Source organism: Cheilinus undulatus, linkage group 1, assembly GCF_018320785.1.
Source record: "Cheilinus undulatus linkage group 1, ASM1832078v1, whole genome shotgun sequence".
NCBI lineage: Eukaryota > Metazoa > Chordata > Actinopteri > Labriformes > Labridae > Cheilinus > Cheilinus undulatus.
The window spans coordinates 40,162,265-40,185,256 of record NC_054865.1 but is presented as its reverse complement, the minus strand read 5'-3'; positions in this window follow the sequence as shown (position 1 = coordinate 40,185,256).

Below are 22,992 nucleotides of genomic sequence, written 5' to 3'. Positions count from 1 at the left end.
CTATGAAATAATAACCTATAATTATGTAACATTACGACACATGAAGCAAATACTCTGAACTATTTCTTGAGTGAACCACTGGGCGGAGTGACACAGTGCAGCAGCCTTTGCATTTAACTTTAAAACATCTCCGTCTCGTAATGTTCCATGATTATTTCATAGTGTGGTGAATGTGCAGGTCACAACTTGTCCACAAGGGAGTTTTGGAGTTGTTGGATTGTGTGTATTTGATGAGTTTGATGAGGGAAAGCAAAAATTCCGTCTGCTAAAATAGCGTTCGCAGTGCAGCTAGTTTAACGGTCCCCCCAGATCTAGAAACAGCTTGTACGGACAACTAAAGGAAACGGACCTATTACTAAGACTATAGGAATTATGGCAATGGGCGAATTTGCCAAAATGTGGGAGTATCCCTTTAAGTTACACATTTTAAATAGGCTATTTTCTATTGATATGGATATGGTGTGCCTTGAGATTTTGGCTTGATCTTAGGTGTGTGCCTTGGGCAAAAAAGGCTGAACACCAGTGGTCTAGGGCATTGGTTCCCAACCTGAAGTCTGGGACACCCTTGGGGGGGGTGCCAGAGATTTCAGAGGGGGGCATGAGGGTCTGTGTGCTCTTAGGTTGTTAAAATTAGGTTCTTTCATACTACCTCAAATCATGATTAAACATTTATAGTTAATACAAAGGTATTTGGTAAGAGCATGTGTTTTGGGCAATTTTCTTTGGCTCCAAACAATGAAAACAAATTGATCTGTATTTTTGGCAGTGATATATCCCTTTTTTATGGGGGTCTCAGGGGGCCTTAGCTCTTCTCAGATATGTGAAGGGGGGCTCTGTGGAGAAAAGGTTGGGAACCACTGGTCCAGGGTATCATCCAGGTCACATTTTTAAGTGGCAGTTAAGGGAGAGTGAGGTCATGTTTTATCCGAAATCAAGGACAAATATTCAGTATTTATATTTTTGATAGTCAAGAATCAGAAATGTGTAGATATTTATTTGGGATGGAGTTTGTAGAAATTTCTGGTGTAAACTAGCAAACAATTCCTCTTCAGCCTTCATCATCACTATTGGATCAGCAGGCAAGATAGAGGCAATAATACAACAATAATGGACTTGAGATTAGTTGACAAATATAGCAAGAACCATATTATCATATTCACAGACATGGATAGACTATGCCCCCTCAGCCGGCCACTTTCAATGTGCAGTGACTCACCAAATATACAGACAATGCTGCTGATAGCCTACGCGCCCGCTGCCCATTTATATTAGGCTATTTATATCTGCAAATAACAGTTCCAATCAAAGCACAACATCCGAGCTCCAAGTAAAAGCAGAGTACACTGGAGAAGACCCTGAGGGAGATGAGAGAGCAGAAGCAAAGGGATAAGCCCATGACACAGGGTCAAGCATTACATTTGGGAGGTAATGAGCCTCCAACTTTAGCCTTGATGTGTCCCTACAGATCCTCCAGCACACAGGGATGGTTCAGCTGGCTGACATGGAGAGCAAGGCCACAGAAAGAAATGAGGGTGAGATTTCCAATCACTTCAAGTAGCTTGGGAAATAAGAGATAATCCACCACATATGGACGGACACTAAGGGACGGATTTTCCCTGGGAGGCCTGCTGGTTTTCCATTGCTGGGTTACCGGCACAGACCCTGAGTTTTTCCTAATCACTCCTTCCTCTGTTCTGAGTTTCCCCACAGCTTTGGCTATTTTAAGCTCCTATTAAGATCATTTTTGCTTTGGCTCCAAATCTGACAGTTCCACTTCTTTAGCTGTTGAAGTTACAGTGCTGCTGTTGGCATTTCCTAAAAGTTCTAATGTTCTCGTAGGGAATATCTTTCCCTGGGACAAAATTTCATCACACACTGTTGAAAGCATAGTCTCAGTGGCATTTCTGCTGTCCATACTGGCATTTTCACATGGGCATGAATCGTACTTCGACGTCCTTATAGAGCCCCCTCTTCTGGACACTCGAGGAATTGCAGATTTTTTTCAGATTTGGCTTTTTTTTTTTGTTTGTTTTTTTTTTTGGACATTGGATGTTGCTGCTGAATTTAATGGATACATCTACTGAAATACACTACAGAACACTGCTGTGTGACATTATGTACAGCATCCAGCATCCTCTGTGCTTAGATTTCACACATTTCTGTCTGATGTGAAAACCAGGCAGAAGTGGATCTTTGCCATTCGGAGAGCTAACTTTACTGTTAGTCCCCTTACTGATTTATAAAGATGCTAAGAAAAGTTTGACATAATAGAAAGTTTCATGACGTTAGCACCCATACTATAATCACTGCATTAGCATGCTAGCTGATACACATGCTAAAAGCAAATGTTTTAATTAAACATCTGGACCTTACCTTTGTAATTCTGGCTGTGGCTTAAAAAATATAGTTTAGTTGTAGCAGTGTGGCACACTGCTTGAATCACTTAGGTAACATTGTTAACTGTTATTTTCTTGTACATCTTGAAGAGACCGGGTGAAGAACGCCATGTTCAAACATTGATGGGATGAGAACTGGAAGAAGTGCACTGGTTGTCTCGGGATACGGTGGTACGTGTGCATATAGATATATTGCCAGTAGTATCCTCAGCTCCTCTTTATCTACACTTTTGACAGCTATCACCATAACAGACCTTTTATGGAGGACTTTACAGCTAGTGGGAGGTAGGTGTTACAACTAAGTTAAATCTTAAGCCATGTTAAAACTGTCTCAGCTGGTGCAACACCTTAAATGCTAACAAGGCATAAACTCCATCATAAGTGCATTGCATTCAAACTAGGCTACGTTTAAACTGGTGGTGGGAGTATCGATACTAAAGTATCGATATATCGATATTTATCAAGTACTCTTTTGGTATTGATCCCTTTAGCAAAGTATCGATACCAAATTAGTACTATAAAAATGTCTCACCACTGCTTCTCCACTGAGTGCCTCCCTGCCTCTCTGCCTCTCTCTCTTCCAGACTGTTTTGGATTTACTGCCAGTCCGTGTCACGTGAATTTGGAGCCCACTCAAACATGCCTAACCTGCTCATCCGTCACATGGCGTTAAGGAACAATCGGACATGTCAGTCCTTCTGTACCATGTGACTTTGAGGACCAATCATTAATGAGTAACAGATTTCAGCAACTCCACTCACTCGCATATAAAGTAATTTTATAGTCTGTGATGTGAACCTGGCTGTCTTTCTCACTCAATGTGGCCCCTAAGTAAATTTCAAAATTGTAAGAAGAAATTAAAAAAAAAAAAAAGAATACTGAGACCACATGCCAATACCATAAAATGTATAAAATCAAATTGTAGAGACATAAGATAAATATTTCTATGAAAATCTTTGATGACTTTGATGACTTTCTTACATTTTTGTTTCAAATCAGTGGGTATAGATGGCTAATACAGCCCTTCTATCTGAATTAAAAAAAGAAAAGAAATTGGTTATGTTGTGGATATTTTAATTCTATATACAAGTTTGTGCTATGATTATAGTTTATTTTATATTTTATACCTGCTTAAACATTTTAATTTCATTGGAGGTTCTCCCTAAATGAATTTCTGAATGACCTGCATACGCCTTTTTAACTGCCTGAAATGTGTAACTTTTGAAAGTTTGCGAGTCCAATATTTTATTCTTTCTTCAAAAGTATCGGTACCGTATCAGTTTCGAAAAAAATGACATCAAAATGTATCGTATCGAATTAAAAAACATCGGTATCGCCCATCTCTAGTTTGAACTTACGCACAGCTATAGCAGGCCTTTCTAGTTAGCTAGCTTGCAAGTTATTTAGCTAGCTAGCTAGCTAGAGAGGTTTTGTCTTCCTCTTAATGCTGCTTATTTTAAGGGTAATATTGAAGTCAAATCTTGGCTAAGAGTGGGAATTTCATGTCTTGGCTTCACTTACAATTTGTTATTTTACATCAAAGCAGAGACATTTCATCTCAGTCTTAATGCTAAGGCAGCTAACTTGTTGCTTGCCCTAACTTTGAATTATATTTATAGTATTTGAGTAGTATTCATTGTATCAAAACCTAAGCATTTTAAATGACACTTAACCCAAAAACAACAAACTGTTCTAATTATAGACACCAACAGATGCATATTGCATTTCAAAGTGGGTCATAATAATTTATTTTATGAAAACACATGCTGCCAAACCAAGTTCAAAATAAAAACTTGCCAAAACTGCATTATCCATTATTTCTAAAATGGCATTGATATTTAAAACAATTTCTTAATCCTATTTTTTCACAATCTATCAAATAAAGGTCAAAGAAAAGTGCCTAAATCACTTGAAAATATTTCAAATGTGTTGGAGAAAAATTATCAGCTGGACTATCTTGATCTTTTGTGGGGTTTTCAGTCTACCAAAATCAATCTTGTAATTGTGGTGATACAGATCTCTTCAGAGGCTGAACAAGACGTCTCTGTAAGAGACCAGTTCATTGTTCATTTGAGTGATTTGTCATATCTCTGTATATAAGAGAGGTGTGGAGATTAGGTACAGATTTATATAGAGCGCTCATTAGCATTTTGATTGCTGATTGTTTGAAAAGGCTGCACTTCATCTGGAGGCAACACTTCTTTATCATCTTATTTAACGCCACTGATTGCATTCAAAGCATACAGGCTTTCATTTGAATATCAGTGTAATAAAAGCACCCATCAGCGTAGGCACAAGAACATGTAGGACATCTGTGTCCTGTTAATAATGTACAGATGGAAAGTTAAATCTTAAAGGTTAAAAACATGTGCGCTCTTCCTGTGAATGACCTCCAGAAGGGCTGCAGTAAAAGGCCCACAGCGTGTGGGAATAAACTTGCCCTTAGATGTTTCAGCATCTCCTGCTCTTTCAGTAAATTATGTTTGACTAATATAAATTGCCTGCAATTACTAGCAGTTGAGAGAGGTCAGAGGCTGTTAGGGTTTTCCATTTGCACGATAAATTGATTCATGACAGGAATGGTGCAGTCTAACAGGGACACAACGCACTGGTGTGTTATGTTGCATCACAGTGACTGATAGTGAGTCCAGCTGTCCACTTTTACAGTAAGCTCATTTTTACAGCCAATCTGGGACAGAGTCTGACTGCTCATTTTCTCAAGGGGATCACTAATGTAAACACTGAAGAACAAACTGTGTTTAGATCAATCCTCTCTCTAATATTAAAGCTGGTTTGAGGGGACCTGAATGTCGGAGGCTGTCCTCTTTCACATGACTCTGTCACAGGCTACATGAGAAATTGTTAACCTTGTTTGACGAAGCTCTGCTCCAGCAGTGGTCAAAAGAAAATCATTGATATCACTCCATTACCTGTAATTTATACCGCTGTCCACTTTAATTATTCATACATTTCCCTCAACTTCTAATTACCTCCACTAAGGAGGTTATGTGATCGGGTGGGTTTGTTCGTTTGTTCGTTTGTTTGTTAGCAACATAACTCAAAAAGTTTTGGACGGATTTTGATGAAATTTTCAGGAAATGTCAGAAATGGCATAAGGAAGAACTCAGTAGATTTTGAGAGTGATCCGGATCACCGTCTGGATTCAGGAATTTTTTTTAAGGATTCTGTACTATTGGGAGACAGGGCTAATGGTGGAGGTCTGCGCTGTTGCCACTTTACACCAGGAGATGGCAGACATGAGTAACTTCAATCCCAGTAGCATTTTGTTGTGTTTCTATTCAAAGTTTTGGCGTTTATAGAGTTTGAAAGACACACACCCGGTTGAGGAGATGAGTCGGAATGTCAGAGAGAAAGACAGTGAATTGACATGAGAATACTCACAATGCTGGGAGGAATAGAGGAATATTCACCCTCTGCCATGACTTCAAGTCATCCAGTAAGACCATGGGTGAGACTGTCAGTGCATCTGTTGGCACCAGCAGGCAACGCTTTCACTAGGACAGTTCACCCATGGCGAAGCCAGTATTGTGCCTCACTGTGTTTCTACCCTACCATAAGCTAATGTAACTAACATAGCGTCATTAGCTTAAGCTTTAGCTAAATTGCCTATATAGTTTTGTTAGCTTTAGCCTTAGCTATGTTAACTGCATCAAAGTGTTTTCATGGAGACAAGCTATTTTTCCTGTTAGCAGACAGTTTACTAGGCTATTAAAACATTTTGTCAATAAGTTTTACAGGTCAGATTTTTTGACTTTCAAGTTTTGGATGGCCTATCCTAACCCTTACCTTAACCCATACCTAAACCCAAAACAAAAGTTTAGTCCAATGTTATTTTATTTTCTGTTAAGTGTGTATTCCTGTTCTGATAGAAGCTCTATTTCACAGTATTGGTCTGCAAGAGGGGGGGCGTCTGAGGGCTGCAGTCTGCTGCCAGACTGTCTTGAGTCCATTTGCAATTTAGATATTTCATAACTTATACAGTTGAGTATGTCTAGCAGTATTTTTACTTTAACCTACTTCAAAGATTTTTATGACATTTTTATAAAACTATAACATGCTTCTCTTGAGAGGGTGGCAAGAAAAAGTATGTAAACCCTTTCAAATTATCTAGTTTTCTGTATTAATTGGTCATTAAATGGGATCTGATCTGCACCTCAGTCACAAGTGGACAAACACTCAGACCTGCACAACGTTCTGGAGGAATTTTGGACCATTCTTCCTTATAGAACTGCTTCAGCTCACCCATATTCTTAGGCTGCCTGGTGTTAACGGCTCTCTTGAGGTTATTCCACAGCATCTCTATTGGATTCAGGTCTGGACTCTGACTGGGCCGCTCCAAAAGGTGGATTTTCTTTCTTTTTTCAAAGCCGTGCTCTAATAGATTTGCTTCAACGTTTAGGGGCAACTCCTAAACTTCAGCTGGCAGATACCCTGACATTATCCTGTTAGATAGCTTGATAAACTTGGGAATTCATTTTCCCCTTGATGATTGCAAGCAGCCTAGGCCCTGAGGCAACAAAGCATTCCCAAATCGTGATGGACCCTCCACGATACTTTACTATGGGGATGGTGTTCTCATGTTGGTATGCAGTACTCTTTTTATGCCATAAGTAGTGCTGCATGTTCTTCCCAAACAATTCAACCTTAGTTTCATCAGTCCAAAAACATTTTCCCAGAACTGCTGTGGGGTGTCAGGGTGCTACTTGGCAAACGTTGAGCGTGCAGTGATGTTTTTTTGGAAAGCAGTGGCTTCTTCCATGGTATCCTGCCATGGTCACCATGCCTGTTCAATCTTTTGTGTATGGTAGACTCATGAACAGAGATGGTGACTTGTTCCAATGATTCCTTTAAGCCTTTGGCTGTTACTCTAGGGTTCTTTTTTACCTCTCTGAGCATTCCCTTAGAGTCAGCCTGGCTGGGCGCCCACTTCTGGGGAGAGTAGCCATGGTACCCGTCATCTCCATTTGTGGACATTTGTGGACATTTGTGGACGTTTGTGGACATTTTGTTTGACTGTGGACTGGTGAACACCTAAAGCCTCTGAGACGACTTTGTAACCCCTTCCAGTCTGATGTAATATAACAAAAATCTAACTTAAATGCATTATTATAACCTGTTGAATTCTTTCAGTGTTGAATGCTTCATTGAAATGGTATTATCTTTACATAAAAAAAACATGCTTGATCAAATATGCTTATCAGCATATACAGAGGGCAAGGGTTTTGTGTAAAGCAGAAATGCTCTGTGAGACACAGTAGGATTGAAATGTTTGGGGAGAAGCCATAAAGTCGAAGAGGTCATGGTTCTGTTTTCTATTTTCTGTCATGCGTCCAGTGCAGTAATTTGATGTTCTGAGCAGTTTAAACTGCATGCCACACAAAATGGACATTTGACAGAGAATGTGCGTCACTCCAGCTATTTATGGCATCTTGGAGACTGTAATCACTCATACATTTCAGACAATCAAGACAGGAAGCTGGAAATCAACAGTTTGATTCAAGAAGCAGCTGGAAAATAAATGCAGAGGGAAGCAAACCAGATACAGGGGCACTGCTGTGAAAATGCAACCCTTACTCTATGATAAGTAAGGCTTCAAATGTGCACTATGGTTAAGCTTTATGTGCACTCACTTATTGCAGATATTTATAGCTTTTTACATAAAGACACAACCAATCAGGTGTTCAAAAACAGCATTTCAGCAGTTGAATATTTTATACCAACACCATATTAAAATGAATCTTTCTTTTTTGCCATTTTTTCCTTCAGAAAGTAAAATGGAACATGTATTCTTCTAAGAGAAGCTATTATTGAGTCACCAGTACAGCTGGTGTCCAGTAGTGGATCTCACGAAGTTAATAAAATGGGAAAAAAGTGCAAATGGTACTTAAACGTTCAACTGTTTTACTTTATAATGTAACATCAGCATCTATCTGTACCATGTGAAACTGCAAAAATACATTTCCCCCAGAAATAAAGCCTACTTTATAATTTAGACTTTTAAGTTCAACAGATCCCCCTAAAAACATGAACATAACAATGTCTTTGTTTGTTTCCTGATCTATCTGTGGCTCCAAGCCCCAAAACGTATCACATATACATATTGGCATTTTAAAAGTGGCTCAGTTATTTCCTTAGATAGCTGGACTCTGTGGTTTTTTAGCAGATGTGGCTAAAATAGGAGAAAAAACACACTATTTGAAGCTCTGGATTTGGTGCCATTGGGAGTATTTACAGCACTAGAATAATAAGGATCAACCCAAAATGAAAACTAGTGACTGTGTTCATAGTAAAGGAACATCAGATCACAGCAGCTGCCATTCTGCAGCTCCCTGATGTTTATAAAGCTAACTAATTTAAGCTACACCTTCAAACTTAGGAATTCATCAATATTTTGATCCTATTCAATCTGATGGATATGCTGACAAAAACAGAAGATTCATCATTATGGGTTTTCCATCCAAAACATTAAATTGTACGAGAAAATAATACGACTAATGTTTTAGTGTGCTCCACATGGCACTTGTGGGAAAGCCATGTGAGAGTGACTGAGGCAGCAAGCAAAGTAAGTGTGCTTTACAGCTGGAGAGCTCTTTGAAAGAGAAAAAAACAACGGGTCCACATCAGGGATCAAGACAAATTGGACCTAAATGATAGCTGTGAAAATTCACCACGTCATGAAGACATGAGCCTTACAGTAGGCCTAATTCTGTGGCAGTTCATGCTGTACCTGGTTAAAAAACAAAACAGGTTGGATGTTATTAGACTATTAATCATGACTTGTTGCTCAGTATTCAACTACATTCATAACAATTTTTAAAGATATAATATGTAGAATTTTTGTCTTGAAATTTCTATATGATTCTATAAAGGGACCATTACTATATTGTGTCTTTTTTTAATTGAGGTCTTCCAATATTTCCTAAAGTTTTCAGAAACAGAGAAATTCTTGATTTTCTTAAATTTTCATGAAATGGACTGTCTTGTCATGGAGGCTGCCATAGTTGCAAGCTCAACTTGAACAGAGATTGTGATTCAGGCCTTCTTGTCCAACATCAGAGCCTGACTTCATAAATAATTTACAAAATAAATGGGCTCAAATTCCCACAGAAACACTCCAAAATCTTGTGGAAATCCTTCAAAGAAGAGTGGAGGCAGTTATAGTTGCAAAAGGTGGACCAACTCCATATTAAAGTATTTTTTTTCTGAATAAAATGTAATTTTTTGGGAGCTGGTGGCCTAGTGGTTTAAGACGCTCCCCATGTACACGGGCGGCCCAGGTTCAATTCTGGCCTGAGGCCCTTTACCGCATTGTCTCTCCCCCACTCGTGACTCTGTTTTCGTCTCTATCCGCTGTCCTCCTCTATCTAATAAAGGCACAAAATGCCCAGAAATAAATCTTGAAAAAAATTTAATTTTGTACCTTAAGTTTAAGGGATATAAAAACAATGTCAATACAGATAATATTTAGTTTTGAATGATTTATCTACAATACAGCTCCATAAATAAATCTCATCTTGTCTTTTAATAAAAGTCTTAAGTCCATACACAACACTGGCAGACCTACATCTCTGGATGTTGTGAGAGCAGCACAAACAGAAATTATCAGCCGAAACAATGTTCCAATCTCTGATTCCTCTCAGACTCACTCATCCCACACAGTCATCTTGCATCGCTGACACATCTCCATCTTGGCACAAGCATTTGCATGATTGCACTCCTTAGTCTCAATACAGTTCAATGCCAGGTTCAATAAGGGACTAAGAATAGCACCAGTGATCATTGTGTGAAATGATCTTCGTGTGGAGATGCTGAAAGAGCAACAGGCACTCATACGTTGTAAGATGTGGCAGCCCCCACATTGTGTAGCTCAAAGGCTTTAGTGTAACAATACTGCTGCTTGAGGAGAGCGTAAGGAGCCCACACACACAGACACAAACGCATATAATCCACCTACAACATCTCCGTGCAATGAGTGTGTGGCCTCTGCTTTCAGTCTTGAACTAAAGTTTGAGTGGGATGAGACCTGCTGTCCTTATGTGGGCAAACTTGCCCTTAAAGATTTGCCACAAAACACATTCAAGAAGGTGAGGGGAAGAAGATGGAGGAGGAGTTACACACTGTCTCTTTATGAAAGCGCTTTGACCTTCTTCCCAGGGCTTCAGTTAATATAAAATGGAAAGGTTCACTGATCCCCGACTCCATTAAGAGTTAGACTTTCAGCAGTGTTAATCTGACCTAATCTTATAACAACACAGTTTCACACATTTAGGGAGTGTTGCTGCTTGATTGTCATTGTTACTTCAACTGCAAAAGAAAAACTAAATCTAGTTGTCATAATGGATCTGCTCCAGGCCTTTTGGGGTGCTCACTGGAAATGTTAATCTCACTTGGCTGCACAGATAGTGTTACTTCTAGCTGATTCTGCAAGTCTGACCTGGACTCTAACTCCTAGAATGCCAAAGACACAGAGGAGTGAGTGCTGCCTCTTGTTACTTGTTTATTTAGTAGATTACTGTGATTGTTTTGTGCAATCTGAGATTTAGCTTTTCATTTTTTAGCCTTTATTATTTGAAACCAACAATGCATCTTTGGGAATCATGGACCACTTTTGTATGCCTCAACTTCAGGATAGTAGAGTTAGTAAAACCAATCTTTTGATGGTTAAGATATGCTAAGTGATTGAGTTAATGATTGACAAGGCAAATAGACAATCATTTTAAGGATTTTTGGGAGGCCAATCAGATTTCAGGGGGGCCTGGCTACTACTGGTTCTGCCCCTAAAACACAATCGGTACTGCTATTAGCCTTCATAATCCATCAGGGCATTATAAATCAAAACATTGTTATTATTTTGGTTGCCAACATGTTTTCCATTTAAAGTGTTGTCTTCATTCAGTCACAAAAACTCATATCAAAAAATTCTTCTTGTCAAAATGTTTGTTTACAGAATTAGCATGAAAGCACTGCCTTGTGCTGCAACCAAGTACAATACAGTCAAGCACAAGGATCATGTTCAAATATGGGCCATATTTCATTTAATCTTTAGAAATTGCTGTGGGCCAATCACAGAGGGCCACATCTCAGGCTTTCTGTCTCTCTTTCTCCCCATTATGAGCTATTCAGGCCATCTCCTGCATGATCTAAGTATTAAGACATGCACATTTTGGCAAAGTATGACATGACAATGGAACAGCTGTCTATTAGTCGTCTCAGCTCATGTGACAGCCATTGTAGGAAAACAATACGGTGACTAATGCTAAGCTAGTGGCAGAGACAATTGAAAAAAAATATTTAAAATGGATAAAATGATGTTCAATATTGGATTTAGTTATGTGGATTTAATCTTAAAAGACCCCAGGAAGTCACCAAAGTTCCAGGCATGCTAGAGAAGCCCTGTAAAAGCCACAAAGCCGTGGACAGCGTCATTAGAACAGAGGACTTTCAATGGAACAAAAAGCAAGTGGCTACAATTTATGGTTCAAAAGTTGTTTAGCTTTTTATAACCTGTGTATCTTCTTACTGTGTATAAAACAACATCGGTCTCACAGGATAATCTGTAAAGATAATCATTGGTACCATACAATAATAGGGCCTTTGCTGACCTTGGACAGGGGGGAAATCGGGTCCAAAATTGCATGTGATTATCTTGTAGTGTGTGTCCCAGACTATACTCAGGTAAAAAAAAAACACATCTGCGGGTTACCTCAGCTCACATTCATTGCAGAGTGGTGTTGATAGAAACCGATTTTAATGAGAGTCAAAGGGTTGTATAATCTTTTTAGTTAAATATAAACAAATAACTCAATGCTGGTAATTAGGATTTAGAAGTGAACAGGAAAATGGCTTGATGGACGTGTACGCGGCTCTGCCTGCTTGATAACCAATTAATAAAACCATCAGCCCGCAATAATCATACTTCCTGCAGATACATCTATTCTCTCCGGATAAAAAATAAAAAGCATATTCAATTCAGCAGAGCAAGAGGATGAAAAACAGAAACATTATAAAATGACTCCTCTGTCTTGTTTGAAAAAATGTTTTTCTGTTTACTTAAACAGAAGCCACACAAAGGTACTCTCAAAGTCAAACCAGTTACTGTAATCTGTATTTGATTTAACTCTGCATGGATGGGACATTCTTCTCTACTTGTAATGTTTTTGAACTTCTGAATAAGATATTCACATGACAAGTTTTCATGTGGTGGCAGTAAAAGTAGAAGAGATTGAGGCTGTCACTGAAAAAGCCAGGGATAGATATTTATGTACAGTCAATAAAAAGGTCGGGTAAAAGACAATGCAGCTTGGCCTACATTACCCAAAAATAGCTACAGTTATGGGTTTTTCTATTTTAACATCTCTCCTGTAACAATAGTTCTGGGCATCTGGTGGTTGTAATAATGCCAGTCATCATTTCACAATAGAGGACATGCTTATCTCTCATCACAAGAGAGCCCCATAAACACTAAGTGGACGGAAAGAATCTGAGAGCAGGAATCATCAAGCCGTTAACTCAGCAGCTGTTTGTTTTCTGTTAAAGATGCGGTCCGACCAGCTCTGTGGGCCCACTGATTACTGTTTGTTACTCCACGGTGCTTTCCAACATCAGGCGGTAGGCTCGGCACACATGTGACCCATTGAACGGTGACTGGAAAGCTCTGCAAGTGGTGCTGTCAACACCAGGACATAAATAAAGCTAAAGATAGGCTGACGTGGCTTTAGCCCAGGTTTCTGGTCAGCCAGCATCTTTTTATAGATACGCTCTGATTTATAAAAGGCTAACAGGGACTATTTTTGACCCAGTGGGCTTCGGGGATAGAGATCTTGGAAACTTGTGACGCTTCTGGGTGCATGACTGACCCCTTTGACTTAAATGTGTCAGGGGTGGTTGGTTGTGGGAGTTGTAGCAGTTGATAGCAAATGCTGGAAGGATCAAACCAGCCAAAGGTCTGTGATGTTTTTGGACACAGCCCAGAGAGACAAACAGGGAAGATCACATGGGTCTACCCCGGTCGGTCCTATTAAGTTATCATGTATCTCTTTAATTGTTCTGTCTGGGGTTAAATTTAGATTTCTTTAATCACACTCAGAGCAAAGTCAACAGTCAAAATACATATGGCTCAGCCAAGCTAGCACCTTGACTTTATGAAATATACTCCTGGTTTGTCTGTCTTCGGACAAAACTGAGACATTTCAGAAATATTTGGATGGATAGTTGAATTTTACACAGCCAGAGGACACATCCTACTCCTCCATAACCCATGAGGTGGTTGTAGTTTTGATATGACGTTCGACCGTTCATCATTGTGACTTGAAGTACCTTACTAGGTCTGAATTTCAAACACCTAGAACATCAGTGAATGGCAAGATCCTACCAGCAAAATGGCATTTCCAGCCTTCACTGTTCTTTATGGTCACTGCTAGCCAAAGGCTGCCCTTAAGGGGGAATAAAGGGAAGAACTCTCTGGGGCCCAGGAAAATGGGGTGCCCATAGAAGTAAAAAAAAAAAAAAAAAAAAGAAGAAGAAGAAGTAGTCATATAGAATTTATATTTTGTTTTTTGTTTTTGTTTTTTTTACTTAAATGATAACCATTTTTATAGAAGCAATCAATATTTTTTAGATATATTTTTGCTAAGGTATATAGTCTTCTTCAAAATGCAAACCCCTTTTCTTAAAACAGAATTAAAACAGGTTAAAAGTGGCAAAAAAAAAAAATTAATGGAAAATTGCAAAAATTGGTTAAGAGTGGCAAAGACATGCAGAAAATGGTGAAAAGGGGCTAAAAGTGGCCAAAGTGGATTTACAGTGGTAAAAATATACATAAAAACTTTAAAATCCAGTTAAAATTGGAAAAACTAGATTAACAGAGGCAAAAAATGGGCATTGAATAGCAACAATTGATTACAAGCTAAACAAGACAGAAAAGCGGGTTATATGTGGCAACCATGGGCATGAAAAATAAACTGCAGTAAAATTGGCAAAAATGGGCATAGAAAGTGGTGAAAATGATTGCTAGTGACAACAGCCGGTCTACAGGGGCAACAATTGGTAGAAAGTTGCTAAAGTCCATTAGAAGTGGCATAAATGGTGAAAAAGAGTATGAAAAGGGTTTATGGAATGGTAGGTGAAAAGTGCGGAATAGGATTAAAAAGTAGCAACATAGGTAAAAGTGGAAAAAATGTGTTTTGAGTGGTAAAAAGGGAGTAAAAGTGGCAGAAATAGGTTGGCAGAGGCAAAAAAAATGCAGAAAGTGGTGAAAATTGGTCAAAAGTGGTTAAAAAAAAAAGACAGAACAGGTGTGAAAAGGCATTCAAAATGAGCAAAAATGGGTTAAAGAGGAGTAAAAAAGTGGAAAAGAATGTGTTTAAAGTGGTAAAAATGGGCCGGGTAAAGTGGTTAGATGTGGTAAAATGTGCACAAAATTGATGAAAAGTGGCACCAAGACTGGTACCAATGCTACAGATCCAACACACAGACATTGGTCAATAAATTAAAACTGGGGAGTGCCCATTCTCTGGGTTTGGGCAGGCCTGCTACTAACTAGCATATAACATGCCAAAAGGTATTACTAAGATGTTAACTCTGGTAAATACAACCATGTAATCAAAGGCATGTCCTATCTTTGTTACATGCACATTAACATGCTAACATTAGCATTAAGGTGCAACCATTGTTAACCCTATTGAGCATCTGAGGGTTGCTGGCTAACATTGTTGTAGACTCCCAGTCTTACACATATCCTTTCATCTTGTCTGAAGACCTACAGCTGTGAGCTAGAGTGCAGGTTTTGTTAAAGACTCCTCATGGGCATCTGTTTATCTCAGTGGTTAGAGCTGGTGCCGGTAACAGAGACTTGATTCCTGGTCTCATCACTGTTTGGTGCGTGTCTTCCCCTTTCTCCCTCTCCACATGTTTCCTGTCTCTCCCAAGCAGTCCTGTCTAATAAACTCATAAATGCCCCCAAAAAATACAAAAAGAGACTCCTCATGAGCAGAATCAGGGGTGGGTGAATGGTGCAGGGGTAGCATGGACGACAGAACTCATAGCATGTAGTACAGAATTATTGCGGTGTATAATGTATGAGCAAAACAAAACGTGAATGAGAGCAGCAACAGAAGGGCAGCTTCCAGTACTTTTATTACAAAAGAAAAAGAGGGGGGGAAAAAAAATCATGTTTTGATATTTTCATGTCAGTATGCTGGACTATGCTTCAGAAAGAGCATATCTTTATTCTATTTTAACCTTTTTTGGTGTTCTAAGATTACAATCTTGTTAACTGAGAATATAAATTGTATTGGTATTTTCTCAGTCAAATATTGTATGCTTCCAGACATTAACATTTGCAGAGTACAATGGCTTTCATAATGCTTTCAGAGCTGTTTGTTCTGTAGAAAATTGCTGGAACCTTGTATTAAATGAAGAATTTCAATGTGAAAACTTGTTTTTTTATTGGATCAGGTATCTTGGATCATAAATGCACATCTCATGTGTTTGACAAAACAAAGAGCTTGAAAATCGGTTCATTTTTCATTGAGTTACAAGCATTTTAGTCATGGACAGCCGTCCCTCTGTCGTTGACTTGCATTCATCTTCAGCCATGACTTGCTTTTTTGCATATGACACCAGCATGACACATCTGAGTAGCCTGAACACAGCATCTATGTACTATGGTTATAACTACAAAGATCAAGAATTTCTCTGGTAATTGGAATGTATGTCCTTAACTGAAAATATGCAGAACAAAATAGTAGTCATTTTTAACTATACATATCAGTGCGAAAATGTTAACTTTGAGCAAAAAGGAAAAAAATCCTGTAACATTTTTCATTTCAATCCTGGAAGAGTTTTGAATATTTGTAATTCCCCCCCAAAAAGACACCAATAGGTCAAAAACTATCAAGCCAACTAATGTTTAGTAGAAGAAAGGGCAACTGGTTAATATCACCTCTTAACAAATCTAAACTTAAATAGTTTCAAACTCAAATCTCTGCTATCTAACTCTACTGGAGCGAGTCGTTTGTTTAAACTCAATCTGACACAGACTCTAAGCAAAGGAAATAAATAGGGGTTGACTGAGGTGTGATGCACTGCTAACTGTGTGGTGTTGCTATAGACACACTTTGCAAACAGTGTGTGCTTTAAAGGGTCACAGAGAAAAGTCAGACAAGTTCCCTGAAGACCATGTGGGTGCCTGTTGCCCACTCAAAATATGTCATGACTTACAGTAATACTCAGTAACCCCACGCTGCTGAGATCAGATGTCAGGGTGTCGAGATCAGGGTGTGACCATGTCAGTCCACAGTCACTGAGAAACTCACACCAAGGCCAAAACTCAAATACAAGACAAAGATGGCAGCTCATTTTTGTGTAAGAGTCCACTGATCAAAGTCTTTATGGTATGAGCTGACGGCCAAGTATAAAGTTACAGATCACGACCTTTGTCCCTCGACAGCAAAGCCCTGTTTTCTTTAATTATCATAACAGACCACCTGCAGAGTGCCTGAGAGAGGACCTCATCTCGCCTCTGTGGCTGTGAGTTATAACCCACTCTGCAATCCGAGGCCACTGCCTGACAACATTAAAGTTATTTGGTGGATATACACAACCCATAAATGGTCTATATTGTGTAGAATGTGGTTGTAGTTGAACCTTAAACCCAACCCTGATCCTGGGTGAAGGTCGAGCATCCATAAAGACAGCCAGTTAGTGTATGTGTTAGTGCGTGTGAGTGTTTGGTCCCGTTTCCACACAAAATAGATAACACGCTGCTAAATGCAGCCTCCTAATGAATACAGAAACACACGTGTCACCACAGAGGTCTTCGGGGGAAGGAAGCATCAGATATTTTTCCCATATGGTTTTATTTTCTGACAAGGTGATGGCGATGGATCACCGACTCACACACAAGTAGGGGAGATATGACTCGGCCAAGCGTTTGTGTTGTGGTGCATGTGCTGTTTTTGTATCCATGGCAACTGCACCACAGCCGTGTCCCCTGATTGCCAGATAGAGTTGCTGTCCTTGACAGTAACTTAAAATGATTGAAGAGTTTCAGCTTTACTGCTGAAATAGAAGAAGTGACTCAGACCATATAGACAGAGATTAGAAAGTTTAAAACAGTTGTTTGGAAAAGATTATAAAAGCTCTGTTGATCAAAACTTTTAAGATATTGGGCATTTCTCAAATTGTGTCCATCAGGAAAGTCTGTAATATTGTTTTAGATAGAAATCAGACATGAAAATACATCTCAAGGGTCTACACTTAAAAGATATCCAGCTTGATTATCATTATTTGCAAAGTTCTCCAGCTGTTCTCCATTAGCACTACTTACTTTTCCAACCTGTTGTTGCCCCTGTTCCTATTTTTTTGAGATGTGCTGCTGTCATGAAATTCAAAATGAGTTAATATTTTTCATGAAATGGTAAAATGTCTCACTTTCAACATCTGGTATGTTCTATTGTAAATAAAATATGGGTTTATGGGATCTGACCATCATTGAATTGGGGTTGTACATTAATTAAAATACTTGCATACCCTACAGAGTAATATCATGGATTTTAGATGTTCACCAGTCCAGTACTAATATTTCAGTCTCCTCTATTTACACTTGGAACAGAGTAGATGTTGTTTTGTGATTTTGATTCTTTTATTGATTTAAATAATGAGACTCTTTATGAAGGTGATGAAGATTAAGATATCAGTATTAAATGTGCATTATTATTATTATTATTATTATTATTATTATTATTATTATTATTAATGGTGTTGTTGTTATAATTATTATTATTTCAGTTGTTTTACATTTGTAATTTTTCAAGCAGTTATTATGACAGCATTGCATAGCATAGCATAGTTTGGCATCAGGCTCCTACTTCATCACTCCTCGCCGATTTATCTTACATGCGGAATTGAGGAGTGATGAGATAAAATCTTAGACACCCAGTTGGAGCCAACAGTTGAAATGCTGGGGTGGAGGTGGGTTGAAGCAAGAGCGCAGCGCTGATCCAGGGCAGAACAGGCAGTTGCAGAGCAGAGGAAGAGACTAGAAATCTGAAATAGAAAAAGCTTAAATAGACCACTGAATTAAGAGGATAAGAGTCATGTGATTGGATTAAGATGCATGTCAGGTGTGAATCACTGAACTTGAAATCACTGACCTGAACTAACTCATGCTCGTCACATTATTGTTATTATTATCACCATCATCATCATCATCATCATCATCATTACTATCATTTATATAATTGATATTACTTGTAGTATTCTGATTGTCATTTTATTATTTTACAATTAAATTTTTTTTATGTTATTGTATCTATTATCATCATTATAATTATTATTATTAGCATTATTAGAGCCCGATCAACAAGGGTTTTGAGAGCCCTATTAAAATCGGTCGGGTTCTTCATTAATATTAGGGCCTGAGCACTGACAGTGCAAGAGCCCCATTGTAATCGTAGGCATTTAATTTTTGTTCCCACTCTCGCCCATTTTTGGGGCATTAGACATGCACTAATATACATGAAAATTGGCACACACCTAGAAATCTGAAAAAATGAGAGGTACATATAGTTGTCATAAATTCCCCTCAGGAATTGCCTCAAAAGCGCCTCCCTGAGAACTATAGCCTATGGTTTAGTGCAAAGTAAATATTTTATTGAAGTGGGAGTTGTTTAATAAGTAAATAATATTATGAAAATTTGATGATTCATATTCTCTTTTAGTTTTAAGTAAGCTAAATAAGGGTTTGAAAGAAAATACAGTGTTTTACAAGCTAACAGTTGGCTCCCAATTTTTTTTTCTCACTCATAAAACTTCTCATTTAGTGAGAGAAATTATCTTTAACTTGTCCATTAACACTTGCTCTGAGCTAATGAGCAAGCAAGGACACCAAGCAACCTCCATTGTCAGTGAACAGATTTTAATGTTGATCTAAAATCAGTATAACTTTGATTTGTGAATCAGTGAATGATAGTGTGGTTGGTGTGAGGATTCTGACTGATGGATCATATTGGGCTCTTAGTTTGTCAATCTTCTGTTTCCCCTGATTAGAAGGGTGTCAGGATTATTACTCAAAGACGTGCTCTGTCTCTCGGCAATGTTAAACTTAACCACAATAATCATGGTGTCATTATGTATGATGATCTCCATCCTAATGTCTTGAAAAGATGCTCCATTTAGTACAGACTCCCATTTAAAAACATGCTCAAGAATTGGCAACAATAGAGGGCTACCTTTTATTTGTTTGTGCAGACCACTGTTCTAGATGGAGCATGGATCACTGCTGCTAATTGACTATGGGTCATGTGTAGGCAGAGGAAATACATTGTATTTCAAAAGGTCACCTACTGTCAGCTCAAGACCAAGTAATATTTTATGACATGCTTTAGTCAGTTACACAGTGCACTATCAGGGACAAAAAGGGTCAGAGAATTTAGAATTTTCAGTGATGATAGATGTCTCTGAAGCAGGGCAACTGAGCGAAGGTGCCACAAGCCTGACATGCACCAAACTCCGTGGGGCATGAGGTGCTAGGGCCGGTTCAGTGCTGCTTGCTGCCTTATTTTAGATTATTTTACAATATAATTCAGTTGGATACATTAAAAGACATACATGTTTGATATGAAGTAATTCATGATGATTAGCCTTTATTTAGGCCTAATTTGGTAAATTCCTTTGTGTCATTATCAAACAGACAGTCATTCCTTCATTCTTTTAAGAGTTATTCTTCATTTGTCCCCCGGGTTTGTATTTCCCAGGTTGCTTCAGATGTTGCTGTGTCTGGGAAAAACCACCACAACAAGCAAGTAGATATCCTGAAGCTAAAAATACATGTGACTGACTCTATTTCTGAGGCCTGACTGTAATATCTTATTACATGGCACATCGATCGACGGTGACGATAATTTGCCCGTTCAGGTATTCTCAGTCCCAATGCTGGTCCCTGATACTATTTTAGGAGAATTATTTAGGGGTTTGTGTTAAATATACTTCACACTCACACACATTCATTCTTTATTCATAAACCCGCTGAGTGAATTTTTCCACAGCCATCAGCAGAAACACGAAAATGAAACCAGACAGGGCAATGCATCCTCTTGATTCAAACACAAGGCGAAGAGGACAGACAAAGGCAAGGTCAAGTGTTACTGATAGCACAGAGACAACAAATGTCCTACACTGTGAGATATATCTGGCAAAATCAGCCATTATATATAAATTACATCATCCCCACATGAAGCCATCTCAAATCTATGGTGTCCTTGGTCCATTTTTCTTTTATAAATTCCTCTTTGTGTTTGGTGAAAGCAAGCCAGAGCATCTGCTGCTCATGATTCAAAAGAGGGTAGATGCTGCCCCCTTAAGGAAGAAATACTAACTGAATGCATTTTGTAAAAGACATAGGAAAGACATGTTGATTTGTCTTTAAAAGACTATGAATGTGATCATATCAGCACAGAGAGGATAGTAGGACAGAAAACATAAGATTAGATCAGTAAATCTTCCAGTCCAATGAGTTTGGGCGATCATCAAACAAATGGTGTTTTATTGTGTTTCATAGTGCATGTAACTATTCTACTGTTACATCTGCTTTTCAGGAAGTAAGTCGTCCAATGTGAGAAAATAATTTCTCTTTTATTTCTTTTTTTTCCCATTACAATCCAATTACTAACAGATCTTGCCAAATGTTTGTAATGTAATGTGTGATATCATCAGGTTGTCCTTGTCTAAATACTAGTGTTGAGCTGCATGTCATGCCATGGTTAGAGATGTTGCTTTAAAACAACAAGGTGCCTGGTTTGAATCTCCATCAGACACAGGTTATCTTTGCAGGTTGTGGCTTTACTACAGTTATTCCAGATATTCCCCATAGTCCGTAGAGATGCTTGTCGGGTTAAGTGGTGACCCTCAATTCCTCGTAGGTGTGAATATCAGAGTGACTTGTCTCAAACTGGAAAGATTGAGACTGTCATGGCGACCTGTCCAGGTTGTTCCCATCTCTCACCAACTGGCAGCTGTGGACAGCTTTGTTCCCATCTACTATGAACTGTATAGGTAGTATATAATGGATGCAAATGGACACCAACACTTAAGAATACTTCCTCCAGGTTTTGATTTTGTACATGATTGTTAGAGTGTCTGTGTTCTTACATTGTTTGGTTCAAACATGTCTGTCTTCTTCTACTATGTGTTTTTACTGATGCTGTTTTGCTAGCGGTTGTTTTATTGTCCTGGTTTTCTGTTTTTGTTTGGGTTCTGATGCTTCGTTGTGTTTGCACATGCATAGGCGTTTGACCTATAGGCAAAGGCAACCAATTTCCTAGATCCTTGTGCTTCAGCGGGCCCAAGATATAGTTGATATGTGTGAGCATCTAAGAATGTTGTCAGTGTTTAAGACAAATATTTTGAATGTAGGAAAAATAGCTTCAAACTGATTATCCCAGAAAGTCCCTCAGGGGAACCCTTGGCCTCAAGGTCTAGTTCCAGTAGTTCCTTTCTGTAAGTGTTAAAACAAGACAAAGTACTGCAGAAACACTTGTTTAAAAGCATTTTACAAAGGCATTATTGTAAGTTATTATAAGTTGTCATGTCCATTTTGCCATCTGCTGGACAGACATTGAACTGCAGGATGAAGAGACATCCCCAAATAGATGTATTTTTCTAAGTAACTGCCAAGGTTACTATAGTTAACTAAAACTAGTTTAATAACTAAATTCAAAAATTCAAAAATCATTTTAGTTAACTGAGACTAAATAAAACTAAACTTTACCATAAAATGAAAACTAACTAAAGCTGTATAGTGGGTTTACAAAACTAGCTAAAATAAAATAAAATTAGAGACAAAATATCTTTGGTTTTGGTCTTTGAGACAACCATACTGACTGGCACCTACAAAATATGCCTGAATTGATTGGTTTAGACTTTACACAGTGGTAATTTGTCTGGAGTTTTATTTAAACATCATATTTAAATAAATAAAATGATAAGTGAAGAGTAGCCTGTTTGGATGTTTTTTAAAATGTATGATGTTTACTCAGCCCTGACGTGTATCTGAAAAAACTAGAACACAAAAACTAACAGACTATCAGTAGAAACCACCTAAAACTAAACTGAAATTGAACACAAAGTGAAAACGAAATAAAAACTAATGAAAAATCCATAACTATTGTAACCTTGGTAATTGAAATAACATTTCATATAGTCACCGCGGTCCAGGCCTTCAAGAATATTTGGATGGTCTTTTGCAAAAACATCTTTGGAAATCTGATTGTCTCATGCAATTGATTACATTAATTCAAGCATTGTGTGGGAGCATTGATTATATAAATCTCTGATTTCACTTTTTATTCCTGCAGAACTGTATTTTTTTTTTTGTTGTATACACAAATTACAAATGAATCTCTGAACCTTATTTTGTATTAAATTATTTTTGGCAAAACATGCCAAAAGTACAACTTTGAATATATTGTTAACTGTGGCATTTTTCTTATATTTCAATGAAAAAGACAATCACATCTTAAATAATTAACTGAAGATTGTTCACGCGTATCTATGTTGTGTCTTTTGGAGGAGCTGC